Raw genomic sequence first — 18,122 nt, 5'->3', positions numbered from 1 at the left:
TGGAAGTGACTGTGTTTTTTGAAGGTGTCAGGTGTGAATGGGGAGCAGGTGTGTTCAATTTGATGTTATCGCTCTCACTCTCTCATACTGGTCACTAGAAGTTCAACGTGGCACCTCATGGCAAAGAACTCTCTGAGGATCTGAAATAAAGAATTGTTGCTCTACATAAAGATGGCCTAGGCTATAAGAAGATTGCCAAGACCCCGAAACTGAGCTGCAGCATGGTGGCCAAGACCATATAGCAGTTTAACAGGACAGGTTCCACTCAGAACAGGCCTCGCCATGGTCGACCAAAGAAGTTGAGTGCACATGCTCAGCGTCATATCCACAGGTTGTCTTTGGGAAATAGATGTATGAGTGCTGCCAGCATTGCTGCAGAGGTTGAAGGGGTGGGGGGCCAGACTGTCAGTGCTCAGACCATACGCCACACACAGCATCAAATTGGTCTGCATGGCTGTCGTCCCAGAAGGAAGCCTCTTCTAAAGATGATGCACAAGAAATCCCACAAACAGTTTGCTGAAGACAAGCAGACTAAGGATATGGATTACTGGAACCATGTCCTGTGGTCTGATGAGACCAAGATAAACTTATTTGGTTCAGATGGTGTCAAGTGTGTGTGTGGCGACAACCAGGTGAGGAGTAGAAAAACAAGTGTGTCTTGCCTACAGTCAGGCATGGTGGTGGGAGTGTCATGGTCTGGGGCTGCATGAGTTCTGCCGGCACTGGGGAGCTGCAGTTCATTGAGGGAACCATGTACTGTGACATACTGAAGCAGAGCATGATCCCTCTCCCTTCGGAGACTGGGCCGCAGGGCAGTATTCCAACATGAAAAGACCCCAAACACACCTCCAAGATGACCACTGCCTTGCTAAAGAAGCTGAGGATGAAGGTGATGGACTGGCCAAGCATGTCTCCAGACCAATGGAAGGTGAAGGATCGCAAGGTCTCTAACACCCACCAGCTCTGTGATGTCGTCATGGAGGAGTGGAAGAGGACTCCAGTGGCAACCTGTGAAGCTCTGATGAACTCCATGCCACTCCATTGACACTTTGGGCCCAATTTGGAAATTTTCACTTACTCAAATGCCCGACATTAGAGGATAGGGGGGGGGGCAGATTTTAAAATATTGAAAGTGACTTTTGGAATTACAGTATATAAACATATAACCACTCGCTGACCGTATAACTTGTATATACGGCACCAAAGTGGCACAGCTGCACTTGATGATGCAACTAGTATGTGATTTGACACACCTGGGTCTGGGGCACGCATGCACACTGCCGGTGGCTCACTCCCGCTGTGATCACACACAGCGGGAGCTCAGCGGCGGTTACTGTGGAATGCGATGTCCGCCGACACCCGCCGATTGTTTAGTAGACAAGGCAGATAACCGTTCTGCCAGTAGGGAAGGCATTGATCTGTATTCCTGCAAAGCACAGACACGGATCTATGCCTTCCCTTAGTAAAGATACCTCCCCCACAATACACAAGCACTGGCTAGGAACATATTTAACCCTTTGATCACCCCTGATGTTAACCTCTTCCCAGCCAGTGTCATTAGTACAGTGACATACTGGCTGCCTGAAAACAGCTCCAATCTGGTGGCACCCTGATGGGGTTTACTTCCTCTATGTACCTGCAAGAGAAGCCTGCAATGTCACCATCTTCCTCCGTGGCAGCGAGCGTCCATTCTTCACCCTTCTTCTTCCGGGGGCCGCAAACTCCGGCTCTGTGAGTCGCGTGACGTCACTCCCACACGTGTGCGCGCGGGAGCTGCCTTTAACGGCATGACCCCGGCTTGAAAGGGCACAGCGTGCCCTTTCACGACGGCGCATGCGCCGTTGAAGGCGTCACTCCGGGGAATTGCAAATATCGGTCTCGGAGACATTGCAAGCACCTACAGGTAAGCCTTAATCTAGGCTTATCTGTAGGTGTAACTTGTCCCTGAGGGTTTACAACCACTTTAAGGAGCTGGGGAGGAGATGGGGACAGTATAGGGGGTTGCATGCAGAGGTCAGAGCTGAAGAGGGGTACAAGTGAGATGTGGATGGGGGATGCAGAGGTAAGCAGCTGTGGAAGAAGGCTGAATTCTGCACTTTGTATGCAGCACACCTCTGAACTCTGCACTATTTACATGGCACAACCTGAACTCTGCAGTCTGTGTGTAACCTGCTCCCTGAACTCTGTACATAATGCACTCCTGATATGTAATGACCCTGTTAAGATCCTCCCACTGTTAGTGAAACTTGACCATACCCACTATCCTATTTTCCGAGAAAAAAAGCCCTGGATATTCTTAAATAGAGAATGGTCCCTGACAGTTGTTAACCTATCCGATATTCCTCCTAACTGCATGTCCCAGAAACACAGGAATTAGGAAAAGGCGTTTCCAAAGGGACGAGTCTTGAACCGTTGTCACCTGAAAATGTTTAATATTTTATTCCTTAATGCCTGTTCCATTGCCAGCTAGGGATTTCCTATAACTTTCTGTGTTGGAGACAATGGTCCTAAGTGCCAATAGTAAGGATGAACCTCCCAAGTGGAGATATAGACAGAAAAAAAAAGTCAGACAGAGGTTCTAACTAACATTCTATTCTAAACTAAAAAACATATTGGGCCAGATTCAGAGAGATCGGCGTATCTTTAGAGCGGCGTAGCGCATCTGATATGCGCTACGCCGACGTAACATAGAGAGGCTCGTACTGTATTCACAAAGCACTTGCTCCCTTTCTTGCGCCGGCATAATGTAAAATGGCCGGCGTAAGCCCGCTTTGTACAAACGGCGCATGCGCGTGCATTTTTAGAATCACGTTGCATATCCTCCCTAAGATACGACGGCTCAATGCGTACGACGTGAACGTAACCTACGCCCAGCCCCATTCACGTACGACTTACGTAAACAACATAAAATACAACGCTGTTCCCGCGCCCATACCTTAACATGACTTATCCCTGCTTTAGGTGGGATAAATTTACGCCGGACATACGCCTTACGTAAACGGCGTAGCTTACTGCGACAGGTGCAAGTATGTTTGTGAATCGGCGTATCTAGGTCATTTACATATTCGACGCGTAAATCAACGGAAGCGCCCCTAGCGGCCAGCGTAAATATGCACCCAAGATACGACAGCGTAGGAGACTTACGTCGGTCGTACTAAGCCAAAATTCAGACGTATCTTGTTTCCTGAATACAGCGCATAGATATGATGGCGCATCCTAGAGCTTACGCGGCATATCAATAGATATGTCGACGTAAGCTGACTGTGAATCTGGCTCTTTGGCTTCAAATATACTTTAGGTTTTGGAATATGTACCGTATTTATCGCGGTATAACGCGCTCCCGCGTATACCGCGCACCCCTAAAGTTGCCCCCAATCCTGTGGAAAAAAAGTTTTTTTTGTACTTACAGTTTTGGTGTCTTGCACGGCGTCCATCGGCGGCCTCCTCGGGTCCGGCGTTCGTCTGCGGCTTCGGGTGTCCTCCTCGTCGGGTCCGGCGTCCTTCTGCGGCTTCGGGTGTCCTCTTCGTCGGGTCCGGCGTCCTCCCCGCTCGTTTCCCGCGCCGAGTTTTGAATACTGCGCCGACATATACAGAGCGCAGTACACTCGTGTATTGTCGGCAATGCTCGGCTACCCGCGCTGACGTCCTGTACGTCCAGGACGTGAGTGCGGAAGGAGCCGAGACTGCCCGACTATACCCGAGTGTACTGCGCTCGGTATATGTCGGCGCAGTATTCAAAACTCGGCGCGGGAAAGCGGGTATCGGCGTATACCGCGCACCCACGATTTTGCCCTTTTCAGGGCAAAAAAGTGCGTGGTATACGCCGATAAATACGGTACTCTTGTATCTGGTGTTAGATTAGTAATCGCTATTTCAAATTTGCAGTAGACCTTTTACCAAAAATGGGATCTGGCATGGGTGGCAAATGCTGGCAGCCTGAAAAAGTTTTTGGAACCACTGCGTTCGAGAAATACAGGCAGCTCTGTGATGACTCAGCTTGAAAAAGCCATTCATGTTTCCGCTCCTAAATCAAGCCATACGCATAATCCAATTTCCAGGGATACAGCAAATTCTTGATACAATATGTAGCTGTAATATCTGTTCCATTGTCGTCTTATTTCCAGTTACTCCGAGCCCTTTCTCCCAGGAAAATGTTTTTTACAGATTGTGGACGACATACTCAGTTGCATATTACATAAATGTATGCATTGGAACAGAAAGCCTTGACAAAGCACCCGAGGCTATAAAATACATTAGGGTCTTGTCAGGTCACAGCCGGTGCAGGTTCTGCTTCTATTCACCATCTCTATTCCCCATTCCGTCTCAATGTACATCTTCTCCATCAGTCCAGACCTTGTATTTTTTTTTTATTTCACTGATCACAAATATGAAGGAACGGGGAGGTTGTAAAGTGTGATACAGCACAGAAACCATCTCCTAATCTGAGGATGTTAGTTTAACTAAGGCTAGTCATGGGCGACACAATGGATTCATTCTATAGAACAATTGTGGAGTTATCATGCTTGTTTAATGTTTATTTCCTGAGCAGACAAGACACCCCTAGCATTTGCCGTATATCGGGTGAGAAAATCCATTTCGGTTAATTAGGCTTCCAGAGATGGGTTGGCAAGAGGATTTCAATGAAAGTCTATAGACATATCAGGGCTGGTTTATTACAGCAGTAGCGGCTGCTGACTTAACAAAGGTAATGTTTACTTTGCAAAGGGAAAGTAAGTAATTAAAGGGGAACCTGTGTCCTGTATTCACCCAATCATGCCTAGGGGAAAATAAAAAAAAGCTAACACCTGATTGGCTACCTAAAATGGTCACATGTTTAATTTAATTACTAAGCTAAGAGGATATCCCCTAACCCTTTAGTAAATCAACCACATCATCTTCCCATATTTAAGGCCCCGTACACACGGCCGAGAAACTCGACGGGCAAAACACATCGTTTTGCTCGTCGAGTTCCTTGTTCGGCTGTCAGAAAAATTGGTCGAGCCAAATGTTCCCATTGCCCAACGAGGAAATAGAGAACATGCTCTCTATTTGGCTCGACGAGTTTCCCGGCAAAAAGTGTACACACGACCGGTCTTCTCGGCAGAATACGTCAGGTTATTTAACCTTCGGTCAAAAAAATTAGAACTTGCTTTAAAATTTAACGGATAGACTGGTAACCGATAGGTCAAAACCGATCGTTAGTATGCAAAAGCATCGGTTAAAAACCCGTGCATGCCATGGCGGACTATTTAGGGACAACTTCAAGTTGTTTTGGTTTATATGTTATATAACCTTGCAAGTGTAACCTTCGTCCTTATTATTTAGTCTGCGAGGTGTTCAACTGGGCCCTCGGTTCCTTTGTATTTTCTGATTGTATGGTTGGACGGCATTGTATGCACCCTCTTCGTCCTTTTATATTTTTCTATTTTTTGCTTTGCTGTTGTATAATGAAAAAAAAAAAAATCTCTTTATGGATAAATAAAGATTATATAAAAAAAAAAACCCGTGCATGCTCAGAATCAAGTCAAAGCAATGCTTGGAATCATTGAACTTCGTTTTTTTCAGCACGCCGTTGTGTTTTACGTCACCGCGTTCTGAGACGATCATTTTTTTAACTGATGGTGTGTAGGCACGACGGACCATCAGTCACCTTTGGACCGTTCTCATCGGATGGACTGATCGTGTGTACGAGGCTTGAGGGTAAAAAAATGTTCAGACTAATGCCACGTACACACGGTTGGAATTTCTGACAACAAATGTTTAAGCTGGTTCTCAATTTTTTCGAAAACAAAAGTTGTTGTCGGAAATTCCGATCGTCTGTAGCCAATTCCGATGCACAAAAATCCTACACATGCTCTCAATCATTAAACATAATTTTTCTCGGATAATCGTAGTGTTGAATGTGACTGCGTTCTTGACGTTCAGAATTTCCGACAACATTTGTGTGACCGTGTGTATGCAACACAAGTTTGAGCCAACATTTCGTCGGAAAAAAAATTCACGGTTTTGTTGTCGGAATGTCCGATCGTGTGTACGTGGCATTGGAACCACTTTAGGTCTGCAAAAAACAGTTAAGGTTTTGATTCATGCTGAATCTGCCAAAATTTACGCTACGGGTGGCTCTTTTGGCACCAACTGACTTGACGGGCTTCAACTGAAAAATCAAAGGATCCAATCAGATGCAGTCACTGTTCCAGTATTTAGTGCCAGATTCATACTGAATTGGAGAAAATTGAGCCATAGGTTGCCCTTTCAGTACCACCGGGCTTGACAAACTTCAACTGAAAAAGCGAACGAGCAAGGAAGAAGATTGTGGGCCGAACAGTCAGGCCTCGTACACACGACCGAGTTTCTCGGCAAAAACCAGCAAGAAACTTGCTGGGAGATATTTTTTTGCCGAGGAAACCGGTCATGTGTACATTTTCGTCAAGGAAACTGTCGAGAAACTCGACGAGCCAAAAAGAGAGCATGTTCTCTATTTCCTTGACGGGAATGGAGAAAATTGGCTTGTCGAGTTCCTCGACAACCTAACAAGGAACTCGACGAGGAAAATGATGTGTTTCGCCCGTCGAGTTCCTCGGTCGTGTGTACGAGGCCTTGACTGCGGTGCTATCATATGCAATGACTATATTGGGTTTCATACAGCTGCAGATGGGGCATCTACCCTGTTTCCCCAAAAATAAGACCTACCCTGAAAATAAGACCTAGTGTTATTTTCCAGGAGGGCTGCAATATAAGCCCTACCCTGAAAATAAGCCCTAGTTAAAAAATGCTTGTAAAATCCTATAATCCACTCTATTACAGTAGTATATAATGTACAATGTGTGTGTTTCTGTAATATAATTGCAGGGGAAGAGAGCTCCGGCGGGTAACAGAAGCACAGAGCGGCTCTATAACAAAGGTATTTGGAACAATTATATTACAGAAACACACACATTGTACATTATATAATACTGTAATAGGGAGGATTATAGGATTTTACTAGCATTTTAACTCAGTTCACACTGGGGATTCCTGACAAGCATGGAGGGAGAGTGGAAGAGAAGACATCACATTACATAGTAAGACCTACCCCGAAAATAAGCCCTACTGTGTCTTTTGTTGGCATAATTAATATAAGACCCGGGCTTATTTTTGGGGAAACACGGTATCTGAATACAATAGTCAGCAGGGGAAACTGCTCCATCCATGTTGTTTAATGCAGATGGAGTAAGCTAATAGAATTTTATAGTCCAGACTGTAGTTTACAAGGGGCGTCCCAACAGTTCATAGCACGACATAGAGTCAGGGCCGTCTTAATAGCATCATGGGCCCCTGGGCAAAGTAATGCACTGGGGCTCTACCAGCCTGCCCCAAAATTTACGCACCTACTCTCAAGAATTAAAGTATAAATTGTTGATAGAATTAAACATATAAATAACTTTCAATTGAATTGATTTGAAACAACAAGAAAACCTTCCATAAATCAAAGACTAAATCAACACACAGTGCACAGGGGGAGGCAGAAGGACATCAGGAGGGCAAGTTCTGGGATGCATCCTGGTAAAATATTGTAAAATGCATGACTATACTACAAGGGCATGCGCAAGGGGTGTGCCAGGTGTGCCTGGGCACACCCTAATCCTGGAATTGGCAACCGATCAATTGTGGGCAGGTGAGAGGTAAGCCGTGATCCTTACTTGCCGACCCCCAGAACCTAGACAGGATAGGCGGCTGGAGTGGAAATTTATGGACCGATCTGTATTTTCTTCTGCAGCAGCTGAAAGTAGGCTTCTCCTCCTCTTCCTCTCTCCGATATTCATCTGCCATAGGAGGAAAATACAGGTGATTGGTACCAATGTACGGCACCCTTCTTGTCTTAGTTCCTTTTCTTTCTTCTGCCCAGGTCCCCTGTGTGATCACCTGCTCCCCCCATTGTTTTAGGATGACGAGTGGGGAAGGGGCCGGTAATATGTCACAAAGGCATATGTGTTGTAGCTTTGAGGTGCACACCCTAATACAATTGGCTGTGCACACCAATGCTATACTAGCAGATATGGGACAGTTGGCCCTTATGTACCTGGGTCCCCTGGGCAGTGCCCACATGTACCCAGGCATTAAGCCAGCCCTGCATAGAGTGACCAGATGTTTGGCACTGAAAATGTCATATGCACACTACATGGTTTTCGTGAGCTCCTTGCAAACATTTAGCACCCCCGTATTGGATTTGAAAATAAAGAAAGTGGTAGAAGGCTCCGAGTGTACCATCAGAGGGCAAAGTGAGGTCGACGACAGCACAACTCTGGATGAAAATTTGGCAGGTTCAGTAGGGACCAGCTGAATTCTGAACCATTCAGGGGTGGCCCGTCCATTAGGGGTGCCCGGGCACCTCATCACCCCCTATATGCATAATGGATAGATTCATGCTTAGCATGAATCTATCTGCCACAGCCGCCCCCTATTCGTGTGTCCGGCCCCTTTCGGTCCAATAATAAATTACAGCGGCCAGGGTTTTTTTTTTTTTAAGCACTGATTGAAGCCATAGGCTCTAATAGGCTTCAAAACGGGGTGGACTCGAAACGCAGAGCATTGCGTCTGGAGCCCACCCAGATGTGTTGCAACAATGAATGAAAATTCGCTGTTGCAACACTGATCCTCCTCCTGGCCAATCGGGAAGCAGGTATAAAACCTGTTTCCCAAATGGCCAAAACATCTGGCGATCCTATTGGACACCTAGCGCCGGGAGGAGCAGAGAGGAGACACTGCAGAAGCTGCTCCAGGAGAGAAGAAGCTTTCCCCAGAGCCCGCCACGCTCTCACCACCCACATTCAAGGTAAGCACAGCGAGTGGCGGTGGGGGAGTGTGTTAAAAAAACACACCATCCGCCGCTGAAGCCATCTATGGCCGTTCCCGCTAGAAAGAAGCCAAACTAATGATCAGTTTCTCTGGAACGGGAATTTTGGAAATTTTTGATTTGATTAGTGTCTGTAGCCAATTGGCTGCAGTACAGATCAGTTTATTCTGACAGTGGAGGAGTCCCACTAAGGGCCCTTTCACACGTAGGGACCGTATGTCCGCATTTTCATCCGTCCGTTTGCAGATTAAACCGGACATACATGGGTCCCTATGTGATTACGGGTGTCAGCGAATGAACATCCGCTGACACCCGTATTTTGTCCGCCTCCGCAAAGATCCGCATTTGCAGACGGAAGAAATCCTATTTTTCTTCCGTCTGCCGGATCGGATGAACACGGGCATACGGCCCGTGTTCGTCCGATCCCCCATAGGGGAGAGCGGAGGAAACACAGGGCTGTCCCTGCACAGTGTGTGGGGACCGCCCTGTCCGCTGCCAGCTCAGCGGGGATTTTATGGAGGATCCCCGCTGAGCTTTGCGGACACACGGAGCGGATCATTACTGCTCCGCTCCGTGTGAAAGGGCCCTAAGAGAATACAATAACACAGAGAGAAGGATTCATCGATCTCAAATGTGTTGATGGGGAATCCATTTAGTTATGTTTGATCACCCGGTTGGCTGATAAAGAAAAAAAAAAAGATCCATCTATAGCCAACTTTATCCGGCTTTAGTGAACCTACACTTTCTAAAGTGAACATTCTGGCCCAGATCCACAAAGAAATTACGCCGGCGTATCTATTGATACGCCGCGTAATTTCTAAGATGCCCCGTCGTATCTTTGTTTTGTATCCACAAAACAAGATACGACTGAATGTGGGCTAGATCCGACTGGCGTACGTCTTAGTACTCCGTCGGATCTTAGGTGCATATTTACGCTGGCCGCTAGGTGGCGCTTCCGTCGATTTCCACGTCGAGTATGCAAATTAGCTAGATACGCCAATCCACAAACGTACGTCCGCCCGGCGCTTTTTTTTACGTCGTTTACGTAAGGCTTTTTTCGGCGTAACGTTACCCCTGCTCTATAAGGCGTACGCAATGTTAAGTATGGACGTCGGGCCAGCGTCGAATTTTCCATCGTGTACGTCGTTTGCGTAAAACATTCGCGAATAGGGCTTTGCGTAGAATTGCGTTCACGCCGAAAGCATTGGCTTGTTGCGGGTTAATTTCGAGCATGCGCACTGGGATACGGACGGCGCATGCGCATGCGCCGTTCAAAAAAAACGTTGATTACGTGGGGTCAATAGGAATTACCATAAAACACGCCCCCATCTCATCCATTTGAATTACGCGCCCTTACGCCGACACAGTTACACTACACCGCTGTAACTTACGGCGCAAATTCTTTGAGGATACGGAAAATACGCTGTAAGTTACGGTGGCGTAGTGTATCTGAGATACGCTACGCCGGACGTATAGATGCACCAAGGTACGTGGATCTGGACCTCTCTCTTTAATAAATCAACCCAAAGTGTCTGGTATCAGAATACAGTATACAATAGCTGCCGCCCTACTGCACAAAAGGTACATAAAACTGTTAATTTGTTACACTTGATGATCCAATAGCTCCTTATCTAAAAATAATAGGATTGATTTACTAGAGGAACACAGTAGGTGCACTTGGTAAAATATATATTTGTTCTGCAAAGTAAATGTTCACTTAGCTTTGGAAATTAAATAAGCTGTGCTCACTCCGATCACCCAATCATGTGCAAGCAAAAATTGTGTTACTTTATTTTCCCTTGCACATGATTGGGTATGCAAAGTGAACACAACATCTTCTCATATACTCAGATGTTAAAGTGGTTGTAAACTCTGTTACACCACTTTTACCTACAGGTAAGCCTATGATAAGGCTTACCTGTAGGTACTGGAGGATCCATTGTTGCAGGGCGGGATCTATTCTTGCATTGTGTGTTTTATTGTTTCTGGGGAGGTCTATGGTTGCTGGTTTGCTGGGTGGGGCTTATGTTGCTGGGGGGTCATTTATTGCTGGAAGGGATCTGCTGTTGAGGGAGGAGTCTATTGATGTTGGATTCTGGCTGCTGGGAGATCTGTTATTGCTGCTCAAGGACTTTTGTTGCCGGGGTTGTATTTTTTTGGAGGGGTCCATTGTTGCTGGGGGAAATCTATTTTTAAGGGGGGTGGTCTATTGTTGTTGGCTGCAGGGGATCTATTTTACTGGTTTTCTTGTTATCGTTAACAAATTCCATACAAATTACTTAGCACCAGAACATTAAACTTGGCTCTGTATTCTCTAAAAGGGGCAGTACTGGGAGGTGGGTGGGGGTGGGATCAAGAAACGGTGCTCAGAGATGGGTAGGGGCGGAGACAAGTATTGACTCAAAGGGGGAGTTCCTGCACCTAATCTCCGAAAAAAAGATAAAAGCTGGCTGCAGGGAGAGGGGGAGAGGCCAGATTTTAGCTGCTGGAGGAAGAGAGACACAATTGTCGTCTATCACTAATCCCCCTCCCTGTGTGCTCGGGCCCCCTACAATAAGGTGACCACATTTTGAAAATGAAATCCGGGGACATTTGTTTTTATACTAGTAATGGTGGCAATCAGCGACACTCTGCCCGTCGCCACCTCCGCTTGATTCACAACCTGTCAAGTCTTACTTTGCGGGCCCTGGGCTACTACTGGGTGGGAAGCGGAGGAAGATCACTCCGCCAGGGAAGGCAAGGAGATAAGCAGGCAGGCGGCTGGACGGGACTTGAGCCAAGGCAGAAGAACATGCGAGTGGAGCTGAATGGGCATGCACCCGAAACTGAAGAAATATTCCTTCCGCTCCGACCAGCACATGATCGTCAGAAAGGGGCACAGATAATGGAAAAAAATACACCACCCCTAAGCTAGTAGGAGCGGCGGAGTGGGGTGTGTAATTTAGATTTTTTTTGTTTTAATTCTGCACTGACTGTCTTTGAAATTGCCCTAACACCTGTTTAAATCCAGTCCAGGGACAAAACCAGGGACAGACTTGGTCAGGGGACAGTGTCATCAATCCAGGGACTTTCCCCGGAAACCGGGGATGTATGGTCACCCTACCCTACAAGAGGACCAGTGGTCCCCCCTATCAGCAGCCCTGACTGTACAAGATGAGGCCACCTACAGCCTGGAGGGTACAGAGCTGGAGAGATCGGGTAAGTATCCTTCCTTGCATCCCTAGAGTAGATGAGCATTTAACCTTTGCCATGTGGGAAGGGGGAGGTAGGAATGTGCATGGCAAAAGTTGATTTATTCTAATCCCTGGAGTCCACCTTTAAAATACATTCATCTTTTGATCAGTTACTAATTAGTAGTTAAACCTTTGTTCAAACTGGACAGGAGGGCCAATTCTAGGCAGGGTGCACAGGGTGCATTGCACCCAGGCACCTGCAGAGGTGGGGGCGCCGAAGTGCTAGAGTTCTCCCCTGCCTCCTTCTCTCCTTGTTTGTGTCCGTCCAGAACTAGTGTTCTGAGCAGCATAGGTGTGTGTCCGTCCAGAACTGATGTGTGAGCATAGGGCATCCCATCCAGCCTGGCAGTGCTCGGGGGAGGAGCCGCTCCTCTTCCTGACATGAGAGTTCTAGGTTTCAGTGGCTGCTGAGTGCTGATGTGCAGGAATGAATTCCTAACACTGGGAGTCTTAGATCCCGCACTGTCTCCACCAACTCCAGTTGGAATGCCTCCCACTTCCATCTCTATCTCAGGCTGCACAGAGAGAGAATCACGGTGAGTCACAGTGTTCAGTGTGCTGTGTGCTGGGGGATGGCATCCCCAGCATCCCTTTACATGTGCTCTGGGCTGCCCCTGCTCTAGATGTTTTATGGCATGATAGATTGCATAGGATACACATACCTACCCATTCCTGCGCCTAGTCCATCTACAGATGTGATGTATAATGAGATGTAAAGGGGAGGAGTTAGTAAAATGACAGAAATATTGCCAGAAATATTTCTACACCCAGGCGCCTATGACCCTAGGATCGGCCCTGCTGGACAGTAAAGTAATGAAGGTGAATAGACTCTAACCAGCACATGGGTTGCATGTGTTGAAAATCCTTTACACTAACACAAAGGTGATAATACTCAGACAAAAAGACAGACCATCCCTGTTTTCTTAAACATAATAACTATTACAATGCGATAATCCTTAAATTGCATTCCGGACACCTCACAACAGTGCACAGGCACTAAACATAGATCAGAACAGGTGCAAACCTTATCTGACCAGCTGACGTTCAGTGTAGCGGGTGGCTGCAGGACACTAACACAATGTTGTCTGGAAGAAAATGACAATGGAGTTTTAACTGAATGAATCAACAACAAAATTCTACACAATGCAGGCCAAGAGCACTGCAAGCTAATTCTGTATCATAGCAATAGGGACAGTCACACCCTCAACACACTGGTATGTCATACTCAGCACTTCACCCTGCCAACAGACATTAGTTTGCAATTGGGTGTGTGAGCAAAATCCAACCACCTAATGATTTTATTTTCACAGAGAGATGGATGAATATTGCACCAACTGTACATGACACTCCAGCAACTGGCTGTCTGTTGGCGCTGTATAAGTTCTGCATAATAATAATAATAATAATAATAATAATAATAATAAATTATTAATAATAATAATAGTCATTTTTTATTAGTAGTAATATTATCATTATTGCTATTATTATTATTATGATTATTATTATAATTATTGCTGCTATTATTAGTAGTAGTAGTAGTATTATTACTATTTTTGTTATTGTTATAATAATTATTAATATTAATAATAATATAAATAATCTATTATTATTAATCATAACGATGATCACTTTTTATCATTAGTAAAATTATTGTTATCGTTATTAATATTATTATTATTATTATTATTATTATTACTATTTTTTAGGGTTGTCCTGACCACTTTTTTAAGACCGAGTACAAGTACCGATACTTTTTTTCAAGTACTCGCCGATACCGATTACCAATACTTTTTTAATGTGACAATTTCTCAAAGCACAATACAGATTAGGTGGCACTGATCTGCAACACTTATATGATTAGGTGGCACTGATATGCAGCACTGATAGATGGCTGACTGGCACTGACAGATGGCACTGACGACTGGCTGGCACTAGCGGATGGCACTGACGGCTGGCTGGCACTGGCAGATGGCACTGACGACTGGCTGGCACTGGCAGATGGCACTGACGGCTGGCTGGCACTGGCAGGTGGCACTGATGGCTGGCTAGCTTGCACTGGCAGGTGGCACTGACAGCTGGCTGCCACTGGCAGGTGGCACTGATGGCTGGCGGGCACTGGCAGGTGGCACTGATGGCTGACAGGCACTGGCAGATGGCACTGACAGTTGGCAGGCACTAGCAGGTGGCACTGATGACTGGCGGGCACTGGCAGGTGGCACTGATGGCTGGTGGGCACTGGCAGGTGGCACTGATGGCTGGCAGGCACTGTAAGGTGACATTAATGGGCACTGATGGGCAGGCACTAAAATGCCATTAGGGAAGGCTGCCTGCAATGCCCATCTTGGTACTCCTTGCAATCCTTGGTACTCCTTACAACACAGAGCGTCACTTCTGCGACCCATGACGGCTCCGGTCGCCGATCCTAAATGATGATACGGCTGCGCCCTGAACTATGCACTCCCAGCCAGCTCGAATCGCCGCCCTCCGCTCTGATATGGAGCCCCTGACCCGAACCTTCCCCCTCTCTCAGCAGAGACACAGCAGAGGAAAAGTGAGTCATTATTATACCTACATCTGGGAATGTGGGATGATGATGGATATTTTTCTGGAACATTTCAATATGTATTTATCTGTATTTTTTCATTTTAGATTTTGATACTGTAAATTACCCTGAAGAAGAATGCTAGACATTCGAAACGTGTCGGATTATCCGTCTTATGTGTCATTAGCCCTCTGGTGACGGGCATTGCTTGACGGACAGTATCATTTTGTCATACAACCCTTTTTTTTATATATTTATATGTCTTATTGTTTATTGTCGATATTTTCTATTTATATCATGTAATAAATTTACAATTTTTTATGGAATTTTTTTTTGAGTTGAATATTTGTTGCCTTAAAAATTCCACCCCCTTTGAGGTTTTTTTTAGTTTGTGTCTCAGCCAATCAAGAAGGAAAATCTCGGGCGGCTGAGACACTCATGGACATCACTGGACAGAGAGGGAACTCAGGTAAAAATTAGGAGGGGGATGAGGCATGCAGAAGGCTTTTTTATCTTAATTCATAGAATGCACCTTTACATGTTTTTACAATCCCTTTAAGCCTAGTACACATGGGCTGAATGTCGGGAGACACCAACTGGTTTAACCACTTAAGGACCCCTTCACGCCGATATACATCATGGGCACATCCACGTACCTGGGCACGCGCGTGGGGATGTGGGGACGCGCGCACGCCGCCGGCGTGTGCACGCGACCCGGTCCGAAGCTCCGTAACCACTCCCGTGGGACCCGCGGACCCAATCACCGCCGATGTCTCGCGATCGGTCCTCCGGAGCTGAAGAACGGGGAAAGGTGTGTGTAAACACACCATCTCTGTTCTTCGTTGTGGCAGTGTCATTAATCGTGTGTTCCCTGATATAGGGAAACACGATCAATGACATCACACGTCCAGCCCCACCCCCTACAGTTAGAAACACATATGAGGTCACACTTAACCCCTTCAGTGCCCCTAGTGGTTAACTCCCAAACTGCAATTGTCATTTTCACAGTAAACAATGCATTTTTATAGCATTTTTTGCTGTTAAAATGACAATGGTCCCAAAAATCAAAGAAAAGCATCCCTATTATCAGTCACATACAATTAAGATACAAAGCATTTTTCAGACCCCCAATCGGGATTCTCTATCACAAAGCGGGATTCAGCCTCCTCTGTCTATAGTACTGGGTTGTATAATGGAGATACATCTGCACAGAAGCTACAAGTCTGAACAGGCAGTTGTTTGACTCAAGTGAAGGAGTTAAAGCATGCGGCTAGATAAAAGCAAACAGAAAAAAAAAAATGATTGGTGAACTCAACTGGAAGTTACACAATAGACTGCCAACCCTGGTGAAATAAAAGCAAGAACAGAGCTATCTAGGATATATGGGCCAGATTCTCGTACATTTGCGGCGGCGCAACGTAACCCGTTTACGTTACACCGCCGCAAGTTTTCAGTGTAAGTGCCCGATCCACAAAGCCCTTACCTGTAAACTTGAGGCGGTGTATCGTAAACACGTCTGGCGTAAGCCCGCCCAATTCAAATGGGGCGTGTACCATTTAAATTAGGCGCGCTCCCGCGCCGGACGTACTGCGCATGCTCAGTTTAGAAATTCCCGCCGTGCTTTGCGCGATGTGATGTAATTTTTTAGAACGGCGACGTGCGTAGCGTCCATTCGTATTCCCGGACGTCTTACGCCAAAACAAAAAAAAATTGAAATTCGACCCGGGAACGGCGGCCATACTTTAACATGGCTCGACTAAAGTTAAGCCATGTTAAAGCAGGTGTAAATTTGCGACGGAAAAAAATTACTACCGACGACGTAACGAACGTGAAAACCGTTGTGGATCGCCATAAATGCTCATTAGCATACCCGACGCAGGAAAACGACGCAAACTCCACCCAGCGGCGGCCGAGGTATTGCATCCTAAGATCCGACAGTGTAAGTCAATTACACCTGTCGGATCTTAGGGCTAACTATGCGGAACTGATTCTATGAATCAGCCGCATAGATAGGACAAGAGATACGACGGTGTATCAGGAGATATGCCGTCGTATCTGTTCTGTGAATCTGGCCCTATATACCTACACTGCAGCAGTGAGTGAGCGTAAGCTCTTTGGCATAATCAGACACCATCATAAAACAGGTTATGAGCCTCTAGAATTTACAGAAAAGGAAGAAGATATGTTGCAGAGATCTCCCTCCACTGAGTCCGGCTGGAACCATTTTAGCTGTGGGCAGCTGAAGCTAATGACTGTTCACTTCCTGGATTTACACAGACACACCTCCAGTTCTGCAACTTTCATTGGCCCTCTTATGACTCATCCCCCTCCCTGTCAAACTCTCAGGAGAGTGAGAGAGAAAGCTGTGCATGATGTCATAAGCCCAGGCTAATGACCAGACAAGAAACAAGAAGTGGGCTGTATAAGGAATTTACTGGCAGGAAAAAAGATGCTTTACTATCCAAAGTTAAAACATCAAGGGCAGAAGATTTATTAGATGGAAAGATGAAAAAATGACTGAAGAGACACTTTTTTTTTTTTTTTTAACAGAACTGAAGAGCCACTATAATTAACCACTTATGCCCCGGACCATATTGCTGGTCAAAGACCAGAGCACTTTTTGCGATTCGGCACTGCGTCGCTTTAACTGACAATTGCGCGGTCGTGCGATGTGGCTCCCAAACAAGATTGGCGTCCTTTTTTTCCCCCAAATAGAGCTTTCTTTTGGTGGTATTTGATCACCTCTGCGGTTTTTATTTTTTGCGCTATAAACAAAAATAGAGCGACAATTTTGAAAAAAATCAATATTACTTTTTGCTATAATAAATATCCCCTAAAAATATATAAAAAAAAAAGTTTTTCCTCAGTTAAGGCCGATACGTATTCTTCTACCTATTTTTTGTAAAAAAAAAATCGCAATAAATGTTTATTGATTAGTTTGCGCAAAAGTTATAGCATTTACAAAATAGGGGATAGTTTTATGGCATTTTTAATAATATTTTTTTTTTTACTAGTAATGGCGGTGATCAGCGATTTTTTTTCGGTACTGCGACATTATGGCGGACACTTCGGACACTTTTGACACATTTTTGGGACCATTGGCATTTTTCTGGCGATCAGTGCTATAAAAATGCATTTGATTACTTTAAAAATGCCACTGGCAGTGAAGGGGTTAACACCAGGGGGCGGGGAAGGGGTTAAGTATGTTCCCTGGGTGTGTTCTAACTGTAGGGGGGGTGGACTGACATGGGGATATTACTGATCTTCCGTTCATACATTGTATGAACGGAAGATCAGCATTTCTCTCCCTGACAGGACCGGGAGCTGTGTGTTTACACACACAGCTCCCGGTCCTCGCTCTGTAACGAGCAATCGCGGGTGCCCGGCAGCGATCCCCACCCGCCGGGCACTCGCACAGGAGTCGGGGGCGAGCGGGGGCGCACACGCGTCCCTAGTGGCCTGCGCGAGAGCCCACGTATAGCTACGGGCTCTCGCGCAGGGGAGCTGACCTGCC

This window comes from Rana temporaria, chromosome 6 (genome assembly GCF_905171775.1).
Source record: "Rana temporaria chromosome 6, aRanTem1.1, whole genome shotgun sequence".
Taxonomy (NCBI): Eukaryota; Metazoa; Chordata; class Amphibia; order Anura; family Ranidae; genus Rana; species Rana temporaria.
Note: the sequence above shows the minus strand (reverse complement) of the source record.